The sequence below is a fragment of the Pongo pygmaeus genome, chromosome 4, assembly GCF_028885625.2.
Source record: "Pongo pygmaeus isolate AG05252 chromosome 4, NHGRI_mPonPyg2-v2.0_pri, whole genome shotgun sequence".
NCBI classification, from domain to species: domain Eukaryota; kingdom Metazoa; phylum Chordata; class Mammalia; order Primates; family Hominidae; genus Pongo; species Pongo pygmaeus.
In genome coordinates this window covers 96427846-96441557 of record NC_072377.2, presented here as the reverse complement: position 1 = coordinate 96441557, position 13712 = coordinate 96427846, and the positions used below count along the sequence as shown (strand labels likewise).

At 32.8% G+C, this 13712-nt stretch overlaps 1 long non-coding RNA gene across 1 annotated transcript in view; it reads left to right on the top strand.

Annotated features, from left to right (window-relative positions):
- The window catches only part of LOC134739599 (uncharacterized), a 135289-nt gene extending 122744 nt beyond the window's left edge, over positions 1 to 12545 (top strand). The window contains exons 3-4 of the long non-coding RNA XR_010126423.1: positions 5654 to 5888; positions 12211 to 12545. This is a non-coding gene — a long non-coding RNA (uncharacterized LOC134739599). The remainder of the gene's footprint in view (positions 1 to 5653; positions 5889 to 12210) is intronic.
- Positions 12546 to 13712: the final 1167 nt, after the last annotated feature.

Sequence of the window (13712 nt, the reverse complement as noted above, 5' to 3'; positions counted from 1 at the left end):
ATTGAAGAGAGTTCATATTGTGTATAACATGTGTACTACCCATATATGAATGGATGGATAGGGAGGAAAGAAAGAAGTGTATTTATAATAGGGTAAAGTGTTATCCCATAAAATATTTCCATTACTGAGTAAAGAAGGTCATTCCTTTGCATAGAAAGAATTATAATTCTATTGCTGACTATGCCATATTCATTTTAGCTGTTACCATGTTTTAGCCAGTTGTGCTGTTTGAGAAAAAATGAATGTGGTATATAGTTTGTCTTAAAGTAGACCTATCAATACAGTAAAGATTTTTGTCATCGTCTTCCATAAAATAGTTGGTGATAAAATTGGATCTTGGGAGTGATGGGAGATGTGCACTTCAAACTGATTTCTGTGTAGTTAGAACATTTTTAGGTGTCAAGGTTCATTTCAGAAGTGTAACTGAATGCAAAAGGAAGCATATTTAATTTTCTATTCTGATATTCTGAAACAGAAACACAACATCCCTGTGACTTCCTTTCTTAGAAGGCTTGATAAATAAACACTCTGGGTTCTCCTGAAAAGAGAGAACTTTCAGGAGTTCTGTGTTATAGAAGTAGACAAAAAAAATGATTATTTGCTGCACAGAATATTGTTTGTGGGTTCTTATTTTTATTTAATACTCTTTACACATGATATGTATTTCTCAGCCCTGGGTTTTAAGAAATAATTTTACTTCTCAAAGAGCAAAACTTTTTGGCCAGAAGTTTTCCATGTGTACCTAAAAAAAATGCAATGGTTTTGGTAAAAATATATTCAATCTATTTTAATAATTATTAGTGAAAAAGGTTTTTTTTATTTTAAACTAAGATGACTATAAGCAATTTCTTTAACCAATCTGATTATTTGGTGGGCTTTTATTTCCAAGCATAAGGATCAGTTCAATTGTCTTTGTGCTTCTTCTTCCAGGTGTATAATTGTAAACAGTTTTAAAGCAAACTGCATGTATCTAATTAGGGCACTTTTATTCCATCCTATCAACGGTACTTATTGAAGATCTACTGGAGACTAGACACTTACTATAGATGAGTGTAGATTAAAAATAAATAAATAAATAAGATCTGCTCACTGAAGTCAAGCAGTTTTTGCTCTAGACATGTTTACTTGAATAACTTAATGTGAGAAAAACTTTAGTGTCTAAATCATAATAGTATTCACAGAAGTTAATAAAATGAAAGTCAAGTTTGAAACAATATTTAACTTTTTTCAATCTTTATAAATAAATTTTAATCTATTTCTTTAAAAAATGCTGTAACTATTTCTTACATGCTGTTTTTCGTTATTAGACTCTAAAGTTTGTCACTCACTCATGTATTTGAAATAAAAGCAAATCTTTACAATAAAAATAAAACATTTCCGTACTTAAGAAAATGCCCATTTGCCAAATTGGAGATACAATAAATCAGTTAAATGTGAAAAAGGAATTTTATATTTATCAAAATACATGCTGTATTACCAACTTAATGGTAAGATAAAAGAATTACTTTAAAGTGTTTTTGCATACATTTTTATTCTATATAACTTTCAAGGTCATCAAAAGAGTTATAGAGCTGTAAAGTTATTCCAGACATAAGAATTTTACCATTATCACTTTTCACTTTATGTAAATTGAATGAATTACATTATCATAGCTAAAATACTTAAACAATAATTAACCCTATGATTCAGTACCTACTTTTAATAGCACATTTTCTTCTAGATTGTTAGTAACTGTATTGATGGTTGGTAGGGGGCTACCATTTTTACTAGTTACCTACATATATTGTACAGCACTATCTTTAGCAATTTCTTGTTATGCTTGCATATACTAGCTGGTTAAGGGTGGGAATAGTAACAGGGAATTCCCAATTGCTCTTATGAATTTGCAGTTGAGAGATTGCAATTCTAGGTTCTGGCTCTTTTGCTACTAGAAACACATAATCATTTAAAAATATATGGACTCTTATTGGGTCATGCTCTTTCTAGGAACATGTAGGTCACATACCATCTCCTGATATCATTCCCTTGCACACAATACCATATATATATATATATAAAATTATGAAATATGACTTCATTCTTTGCCCCTGGGGAGAATAAAAAGTTATACAGCTATATAAAACTGAAATACCCCTTTCCAATCTATGACCAAGAGAGTGGTTTTTTGGGAATGGAGAAAAGGAAGAGACTGTGAGGAATTAAATTTAGGTTTAATATTGCTCTAAGTTTATTAATTTAAAAGGGAGGGTAAGTTTTCGGTTGTTTGTCTGAAATGGCAACAAATGTAAATAAAATTTTAAGATATAATTTTATCCCCTAAGTTTATGATAACATTATGTTTTTATTTGTACTTACATTATGATAATTACCTCAAAAAACTTAAGAAACTGAAGGGAAAAATACGTCTAATATAGCTAATAAAAATAGTTTTGCTTGGATGCTAAGAATTAAACAGGTGGTATTTTGGCATACATTTGTTGGTGAGAAAGAAATGGCTAAAATACTAATTGTCATTTCTTCCCAAAACATAAAATTATCTGTCTTTTAAATAATTTTCTCATTCACAATTATTTCTTCCAAACATTCTTATTGTACAGATGTAAAATGTCATCTACCTTTTGAACATCTCTGAACATTAACAGAAGATATAAAGATATTCAAAAAGGGTAGTTGTTACAGGTACTTTGAAGCCAGTAATCACATAATTGTGTTTGTTACTGATGTCTTAATGTCCCTAAGTTGCTCTAAGTAGTTACAAGAACACAGAATAAAAATCATGAGCTTGGGCAAACATATTTTCTACCCAGTAGAACATCAATATACCATAAATATTTTCTCTACTGACAAACTGTGATGAGGTAAAAATGCCTTACTGCAGTAAAATCTTACCTTAAGGTTAGATGCCATCTATCTGTAGCTAAGGCATCCAAAACAAAACAAAACAAAACAACAACAAAAAAAACCAGTGTAATTCTTACCAATACAAAAAACAAAACTCAAACTATTGTAAGAGTCTGCCATTTTTCATAATAATTTTATGTTTAATCATAATTTTACCGTTTGTAATCTGTTCAATTTTTCTGCTTTTTCTATTAGAAATGAGTTTTAACATTACTGGTGTCCAAAACAAGTAAAAGAAACAGGTAAAATATAGTAGAGGAGATGAAAAATATAGCAATGATCTCACATTTGTGTAGTTCTCTAGAATTTACAAAGCACTTTTGGATAGAACAACAACCTCAAATTGAAGCCCAGATTAGAATATTAAATTGATCAATTCTTTATTATTATTACTAACATTGTTTTACAAACTGTGAGGATATTCATTACACAGTACAGAGATCTGGTACTCATTTTGAGGAATGAAATGTAATGACTAAACACAGTATAAACAGTACAACCTATTTCACATTTCATAGAAAAGCTATTTACTTTGGGTAAGTAAATAAATCCTTTTCACTCAGAAACAACTGTTGCAAATATGTAAATTTTAGATAATCAAACACTGTCCCTTGAAATAGTCTATTTATTGTAACTCTAAAAATCATTCTGGGGATACTTAGCTTAATCTCAGGGTACATTATACATTTCACACATTTAACATTTTATTTTGTAAAAAAGGCAATTGAAATTGAGTACCTCTTTATTTTGGTGGAGGGTATTATGATCATTTTTCTCTAACTTTTAGATGTCAGGGAATAGTACTTGGATTTTACATAGATATGTTTTATTTCTTCAGACTGCAAGCTCTGATTTCAGATTTAGTCAGAAAAGAGATACACATAAATCTGTATGACCAGAAGAGATAAGTAGATCGTAAAAAGTCCACACACATCATAACCCTGCACATCTAACACACAGATAAGGACAGTTACAGATTATTATGGCATGGATAACTTGATAATCTATGGTGAATCTATGATAAATTTCAAACTGTAACAAATACAATGACTCATATTTTTTAAGGAAACAAACCACGAAGGCATAAATTTACCCTGAGATTTGTGTCACTAAGAAACTGAATAGTTCAAAGTCAAACATTATATGACATGCTTTAGATTGCTCTTAGGAAAGGCACTATAGAAATGTCACCCTATTATAACCTACTGTATTTAAGAATTAACTGCAGCAGAACAGCCACAGGAGATGAATATATACTGATATGATCATCCCCTCCTATTACTCACCAGTAGTTAATACAAAGCACGCTTTAGAAAAGAATCTATAAGACAAAGAAATAAACACATTGTTAAAAAAGTACTGCATTTAATATCAGGATTTTTAAATTAATTCTAACAAACCCTTATATTATAGTATTTTATCTTTAATGATAGGAGCCTTTCATTTAAATGATGCAATCAGTATGCCACAAGCGGGTTCTTTCTTTAGTGGGAGGAGTTAGCAGCTCCAACATTCAATTGACCTGTTTCCAAATAATCTACAGGAAAAAAATGAAGATTAAGTCCTCTAACAAGAGCAGTTTTCACAGCCTTGCATACAAAGAGAAGGATTCGGTAAAAAGATGAGAGGGCAAGCCGCATTGTGCTGGCCCACTTAAATCTTATTTCCAATTCACTAAATGTGTTATTTGACTTGGCAAGTGAACTAGTATGTGTATTAGATCAGCAGGGAGCCTAATCAAGGAGATGCCAAGTTTACTGCAGCCCCTCTGAGCTGCATTAGCCTCAACTAGTGACCTTAAGCAAAGTGGGTGGTTGAACCCAAAAGAGAATAGCATTAACTTTTGCTTGAAGTTCAGCCTGAAGTCTCCTTTTGTGCCTTATTCCAAAAAAAAGAGAAAAAAATGCGAAAAGCATTTAACAGAATTGAATATAACAGAATTGAATCTAGTCTGCTCAGCACCATCTTCACACGCAAGGCTTCATAGAAGCTTGCCTCCATTAATGCTGACACATGCAAAAGAAATGAAAAGCATTAACTCAGCTGAGGCACTTGATTTTGCAGCTGCAGAACAATTCACTTTGTAACTCAGTAACTAAGATGGGGTTTTTCTGCCCAGATAAATTGCTAATTTGCTAATTGATACAAAAAGTATTTTCAAATATTAAATAAACTGCAAATAAAGCAAAAAGAAAAAGAACACTAAATTACAAGGACACCTGAAAAATATATAGCTTAGTATTAACAGATACACGTATTTTTAAAGACCTATTTTACCTTGTACACAGCATTGAGCATCCATTCCCAATTGTATATAATAGCTTGGATGTGTAAGTGTACTCTTCAACGATATATTTGTACCGAGTAAAATGCAAACCTGTGTAGTTAAAAAATGTTGTTATATAATAAATTCAAGCAATAGATTTATCTTTAGAAACATCTTTGTTCTCAATTTAGTTTCCCTATTTTAAACTTTCCGTCTTGTCTGTATACTCAAAGACTTCTAATAATGCCAGTTTTACACATTGTTTAGAAATACTTTGGAATCTATCTTTAATTCAGGATGTTTGACTCAGAAATACTCATAGAACAAAAATTGGTTGGATATAAAGATTATAAAGTTATTGAAGCTCAAAGACCTTCTGTAATGCCTTTGGTTGTAAAAGTTTTCTCTTTCCTCAGGCAAGGTTCTTTTCTTTTCTTTTTTTATTCATCCTTCATTTTCCACTGTTTGTTCGGCTTCCCTCCTCAGATCTGAAATGAAGCCAAGCAAAGCACCATCACCTTCTGGGAAGTGCAGAAACTGCAATCAAGATCAACAAAGAAAAGCACCCTTCCCATAGATTCATCTCTTTGGCGTTTAAGTGTTGGGGTGAGTCTACAAAACTCAGATTCCTCATTTAACTAGATGTTCCAGGTCACGGAGATATTCTACTGAGGCAATTTTCAAAAGACCATAAAACCACCGCATCAATTTATGCTTGCAGGTAGTATAATTGCCTTTGTATCATGTATTTTTAGAAAAAGTGGCTTAAAACAATTTGAATAGTGCTTTAGAAATAAGACCCTTAAATAATTGACGCTGGTATTGCCTTTCTTAACTCTGGGATTTCAAAACATTTTCCAAACATTAATTGCAATGGGACCCCGGTGAGGCTGATATTATCATACCTATTTTCCAGGACAATAAGCAGGGATCGCAGGGCCCATTTCTTGTCTTGCCCCATGCCCTTCAGAGCTTGTCCAAGCTCAGAGCTCCCTTAAAAACCATTGGATCAGCTCCATGGGAGCACAGAGGAAAATGAGAAATGGGCTCTTGGAGATTTAAGGGATTTTGTAAGGTCGTGTGTGAGTGAGCTGTAGCTAAAAGTCAAAGCTGGAAATCTAAGATTCCTTATTCAGTGCTTGGATATATTTCCTCATTAAGACAATTCATGTAGAATATCAGGCTTGCAGGAATATGCTGGTAAGAAGTGGACTCTGTTGCTGTTTGTTTTTGAGTAACTTATTTAATAACAAAAATGCCTCCCTTTGATTTGAATAAAAATAAATGGCTGGATTTTCACAGGCAGCATGCATAGAAGACCAGCAAGGGCCAACAGTAAATTTCAACACTGACTTTTAAAAATTGTGAAAGAGATGCTAACAGCCTAATTTGCAGTGGAGACTAGATTCTGTGGCTGTATCAGGTGGTGGCATAAAGAAGAGCCATATACAGAAGGTGAAATGAGGGGTTAAAAGTCATGCTAAACATGCTGCAAGGACCTGTGGGCATCCCAACCTTTTTTTCTTTAATTGGGAGGAGAAGAGCTTTTTACTAAAGAGTAAGTTCCACAATGTAGGCCGGTAGCCCAACTGGGAAATACTCTTGATTTGAACAGTTTGCAGCAGTTCTTTTCTGAACTCTTTATATAGATCCTCTTTCAATATGGGGACACATATTTTAAGGTAAAAAGGGTATTTTACTAATTTTTTTAATGAAGCTTTCACTGCAAGCAATACTTGGAGTTAGTAATCACCGGCTGGTTTCTTTCCCTCCTGCACTGCAGGAATGAGGCCACTTTCACAGCTGGTTGTCAGCACATCTCTTATTACTAACACCAATTATTGATTTTTAAAAGGCCTACGCTATTAGTATCCTGCTACATCTCTTCACGTACAATATGTGTTTTAAAAATTCCTTTTGTAAAAATATAAAATCTGAGTCCAACCTTTCTATCATCACTGTGCTTGTTCTTTACATTTTATCTTATACTTTCACAGGAAAGCAAACCAGGAATCTTTTTTTTTTTTAAACTTTTGGGCTAATTTAGAAGCAGAAATACTTTGCCCATATGATCTCTCTGGCAGGTATCACATTATAAAAAAGCAAATGGTGCGTAGTGAGGGAGGATGAAAGAACATAATTAGAGGGTTTAGGATCTTCTATCCCCTTTTCTCTGCCTTTATTTCATGCTATCCCAATCTGTGTTTAAGCCAATCATAAAAACTCACCTGGCCTCATCCCCACTAGGATGCCTGCTTTTGCATAGGACTGCACCCCAAATTGGACTTTTCTCTTCTCTTTGAAAGTTCTCAATGAAGGTCAATTTTAGGATTTCTTTCAAAAGATACTATTCACACGTCGGTCACTCTAGTTGTTGATATATTGTCCAAATAGTAATAGTAGGCGGCTCTGAGAATATTTATCTTCAGCAATATTTATAGGTGTATTAGTTTTGTAGAGCTGGTGTAACAAAGCTCTATGAAAATGCTACAAAGCTCACCAAAAACTGGATGGCTTAAACAGCAGAAATTAACGTTCTCACAGTTCTAGAGGCTAGACATGCACCATCAAAGTGTCAGCAAGGTTGGTTTCTGCTGAGGGATGTGAGGGAGAATCTGTTTATGCCCATTTCCTAATTTCTGGTAGTTTTCTGGAAATTTTGGCATTTTTTGGATTATAGATGCATTTTCTGGTATCTTCCTTCATGCTCACATAGGATTCTCCCTGTGTGTGTGTGTCTATGTCTGTGTCTAAATTTCCCCTTTTTATAAAGACTCAGTCGTATTGATTAGGGACCACCCAAATGATTTCATCTGCTAGGACACTATATCCAATTAAGGTCACATTTACTAAGAGAAAGCACTTCAACAACTTTTTGGGCAACATAATTTAAACCATAACAATGGTTTGTTAAATGACATGTATATGATACTATATATATATAATCATTATTATCATTGATTATATATATAATCAAATACTATTTTATTATTTACAAAATACATGGTGATCATAAGAGAATATTTTACAAATTACAAATGGGAAAAATACATGGCATTACTAAAAAGTCAGTGCCAATACCTCAGCAGAGAAAAATTAATGCATTAATTAGTTACCCTCTAATGGATAGTCTTTAGGTAATAGAGACAGGTATTGGTAAGGGAAATGGAATTTTAATTTCATGAGGATGCTAGAAAATTGCAAGTTGGAAGATCAATTTTATTTACTCCATCATTAACATGTGCTAAGTGAATATCTAAAACAAGCTTGTCCAACCTGCGGCCTGTGGGCTGTGTGTGGCCCAGCATGGCTTTGAATGTGACCCAACACAAATTTGTAAACTTTCTTAAAAGATTATGAGGGTTTATTTGCGATTATTTTTCTTTTTGCTCATCAGCTATTGTTAGTATATTTTATGTGTGGCCCAAGATGATTCTTCTTCCAATGTGACCCAGGGAAGCCAAAAGATTGGACACCCCGACCTAAAGTATAATCCATACTCTGATAGATGGTTTTCAGTAGCACAAATTCAACATAAAACTGAACATACATTTTCATGAGCAACTACTAGGTTCCAGGTACATGACTGCTATAGAGCATTAGAGTTCTAATACTAAGTAAGGCAGAGTGATTTTTAAAATCTAAATACAGTTTAGCCAGGAAGAGTGAAATATAAACCAATCATCAAAATTTAGAGGGCACTGTAAAGAAAACCCATATACATGGAAGAAAGAAAAGGCAGGGTCAACTTCTTAGTTGTGAGGAAGGATCTTGAAGAAAAGATTACTCTGTTTTTGCATTGCCATAAAGAAATACTTGAGGCTGGGTAATTTATAAGAAAAGAGGGTTAATTGGCTCACAGTTCTTCAGGCTGTACAGGGAGCATAGTGGCATCTGCTTCTGGGGAGACCACAGGAAGCTTCTAGTCATGGCAGAAGGCAAAGGGGGAACAGGCACATGGTGAAAGCAGGAGCAAGCGAGAGCCAGCAGCAAAGTGCTGCACACTTTTACACAACCAGATCTCCTGTAACTCACTCACTATCATGAGAACAGCAGCAACGGGATGGTGCTAAACCATTCATGAGAATCCAACCCATGATCCAATCACCTCTCACCAGGCCCAACCTCCAACATTGAGGATTACAATTAGACAATTCACTTTGAGATTGGGGCAGGGACACACGTCCAAACTATATCAGATAATGATAATATGACTTAGAAAAAAAAGATCTGTATAGTCTCACCTAACAGTAGCCTGCCTGGGGCAGGAGGACAAATGGAGTTCATGTTTCTAAATATTTACAATTATAAATTAAGGTAACAAAATTGCTACCCAGAACATATTCAAATGTCCTACCTTGTCAACTATAGCTTTTGAGCAACAAAATATAAAAATAAGTGCATGAATCAATGTTTATATGACTGGAGAAAGAAAAATATTAAACATGATGGAATTTGATTATTTCCCATATTTAGATCTTCTGTTTATGAGTAAGGACATTTAAATTAGTAATAAAGGAAACATACATAGTTTATAAATATATGTAAACATTTTATAAAATTTGTTTTTCCTGCCTTCATTTCAATACAATTCAGTAATTTTACTCATATTTTCAGATTTACACAGATTATGAAAAAATTTTAACCTGAGATTTTTAGTTTTTTAGTTCAAAAGTATATTTTTAATTAAATTTAGCTGTTTTAATAACATTTAATCCACATTACCATCATATGTGCCAAAAAGTAAGGCTAAATTTGATATGTGATTTGCTTTTCAAGAAATAAATTTAACCATCTGGATAACTGAACAAGAGAATGCTAAATATACACTTAAGAAGATAGATAATATTGCAGTTCTTTATTTTTCTGCTTATTATCTGACTTCAAAATGATGATTTCCATAAAATTTCTTGGTAATTCTAAAAGATAGTAGAAACAAATCAAAATGAGAAACAAATGAATAAATAAAATGCAATATTTTATTTGACTTTTGAAAATATATGCAGTCTTAAAGCTATAAACCTTATAACATCAGACCTCCAAAACATCTGGATATGAGGTATTAAATAACATATGGATATCTGATTTTTTTCACATTTCTCCTAGTTTTGGTATAGTGCAGATGCAAATTGCAAAGAATCAACGAGGTCTTCGTGATCTATATATATTTTTTCTCAATAGTTTTCGAGGAAAATGCAGCCAGGCTTGGTGGTCTGATCATTTGAAATCTCTAAAGGAGCTTAAATATAGGTAAACGTCAATGTGAAATCATAAAAACAAAACTGATTGTTATTTTCAACTGCAATGATTCAATGTTGATGCCCACCCAAGGCAATCCCTTGGTTCCGTCTTCTGACATTGTATTAGAATGTCAACTTGTGTATTCACTTTAGCTGTTAATAAGAAATTTTGTCTTTATTATGAAGATTGAATCTTGGGTCCTCATGTCAACATCAAAATGGTAATAGAGTGATGAAATGCAAAATACCTGGGAATATTATAGGATCTTCTAACTGGGTACATAGATACTTGAGCACTTTAAATGAATTAGTGTTAATCATAAGTGTATTATGTAACTCAAGTAGATTGTGTGGCCCTGAAATTCCTGAAAGTTGCCTGTTGTTTCACATGCTGCCAGAACTTGAATGCCGCAGCCACCCTCCCCTCACCCCACTCCCTGGGGGCCTAAGCAGAGATTATTAGACTCTAACTTCCAGAAAAAGGGCTAAGTCTTAAACATATCTAAGATTATTACTATAGAAATGTTATTGCTTAATTTTAATGACTATGTTGACCATTTAAGTTGACAGTCCTTGTCCCAATTTATCAAAGACAAATTAGCATAGTTAGAGTCACCAAAAGGAAACTATTAAAACGTAAGTGTTTTCACTTCTTCTGATCTGGCACTTTTCCTATAGAACTATATATCACTTTAGTGCTTCTTAATTAAAAGTGATGTCTTCCTCCAACTTAGATCTGTACTGCAAGCATTCCCTGTCCCATGTTTCTTTTGATTTACAAAGTACAATATAAAACTGGATTATATTATGTTCAAATAAAATCAACACCAGTGATGTTGCTTTGAGTGGTTTATAACAGTGATTTCACTAGATGCAGTAAAAATGCACAATACCTGGGAATTAGAAATTTTCTCTTTTCAAATATTGAAACACTTCCTTTTCTTCTAAATTAACATTATATTTTATTAACCTATAAAATCTCATACTATATGTGTACTTGACTTCTAATATGCTAAATTTAGGATATCTCTTCTTACTAGGTATTTATTATCTATTAAATATCTAGAGCAGTTATTTAAAAATGCCTATTCCTTTTGTAAATTTAGAGGCTATAGGTAGATCAAATTATAATTATGTAACATTTAATTTTTAGATGAAAATTTTACTGAGATAATTGTATATTCACATGCAGTTGAAAGAAATAATAAAGAGATACAGTGTATACTTTACCTAGTTTCTGCTAAAGGTAAACTATAGTATAACATTAGCCTAGGATATTGACTTTGATATCAATTTTATCCACTTTCTTCAGTTTTATTTGTACTCATTTGTGTGCGTGTATATTTAGTTCTATATACTTTTATCCATATATTGTTATTAATATTTAATTTTAATATGTAAATATTTTCTTAAATTTTAAGTATCAACTGTTGTTTATGAATTATATGACATATAATCGATCCTTAAAAATATAAAATAACTACTAAAAATAGGTTTCTTTTAGTATTCTAATTGATAAAAACATTAAATTTAGACTTGGCTAAATATTACTATCAAGTAATTTGTAAAGGTTGATTAATGGTTCCCCAAATGAATAGTTTAAAAACACTATTGACATTCTTTTTTCCTTTTGAATTCACACCACAGTTTTTAACTAGAGGTTCAAAAGAGGTTAAGAAATATTAATCCATTTTCAGTATTTGGGACATCAGCTCATTAAGAGTAATAGAGCAGGCTTCCAGTTTGAAAAAGGCACTGACTCAAATGTGTAATGATTTCACTTTCAAATTTCTTTTATCTCAGCTGCTTCTACTTCAACAAATACAAGTGCTTCAGATATAATAAGAAGACTAATGAGGATTGCAGATGATTACAACAATATTATAATACTTCCCAAGGCATAATGACATTTTTTCCCAAATTAAGGAAAAAAAGGTTTTTTCTTGTTAGAGTCTTTATTGCCTGAATATGACCTCAGTTAAAACCAGGAACCCAACTTTAGAACAAATCTATGAATAAGTATTTTTTCAGTAAGACTTCTTAGCTTATAAGGGAAGTTTTATTAACTTTAGCAAGGACTATGTATGTGCTACAGGATTACATCCTTAAAATAAAATGTGCCAAAACGGGTCATTTGACATCACTGCCTCATTGCTGTTCAGAGTTGGCATTTTGCTGATCACCTCACCGTGTACTCTTGGGTACTTTCTCTATAAAGTGGTTACAAGTCCAGCCTTCTGATGTTATAGTTGGATGCACTATATAAAAGGGCCATTTTCTACTAAGTACCTTACTTGCTTCAGAGCCAGAGTGCAGCTCTTTCATCAGTCACAGTTTTCAAACAGCAGGGGTACAATGTATCAGTTTGTTCAAAGTAGACATTGTGCTGTTTACAGAGAAATTGTGACAAATCAGGAAAGAATTTATAACCAACGCTATACAACATAACTTAAAAAACAAAAAATAAAGTGCATAATCTGACTCACAAAATGAGACATCTGCAAACCACTACAGCAAATTGTGTAATGAACAGCCTCTCCAGGGTCTTCATGTAATTCAAAGCTGTTTTTGGCTCCCTTTCATTCTGAGTTTGAAGACAGATTATTTTACAAGGTACATCAGCCTTTAGGGAATAGCAATTTCCTCCTTCCCTCAGCCTTGCCTCCCCACAACACAAATGTAACTTTTTAAACTGTTTATCTTTGATCAAAAATATATTACTTAGCATACTAAGTGAACAGCCGAACATTTTGCTATAGAAATTATTGCTTCCTGTGGCTATTTTTAGTGGCTTTTTCCCCCCAACATTTTCTGGGCAATTGGTAATAAGGCTGATAACCCTGCCATTTGTTTCTGTAATGATCTCAGAAAAACATTTTGAAATACGATCTGCTCTTTAGTGTAATGGATAAACTACTATGCTGCCAGGAATTATACCCAACTTCCTCACTCAATAGTCATGGGAACTTAGGCAACAACCACAACCCACACACATAATGCAGGAAACGATACGGAACACATATATTATATTTCTGTGGTGATGTGGTTACCAAGAACGGGCACTCTAGCATTGCTGAAGCACCAGAAATATTAAATCAAGATGATGCAAAATATGGAAATGCTGATATCCTATACTCAATTGTAAATTATCTTGCTTTTTGAAACAGTTTGCTAGCCACCTATTAAATGATGAATTTCCTCTAAAATAATACATTTAAATATAAAAAAGAAAGCATTTTAAATAGAATGCCATTCAATTTTGCTTTTTGCTGTTATACAAAATCATTTTCAGTCCTATATATATT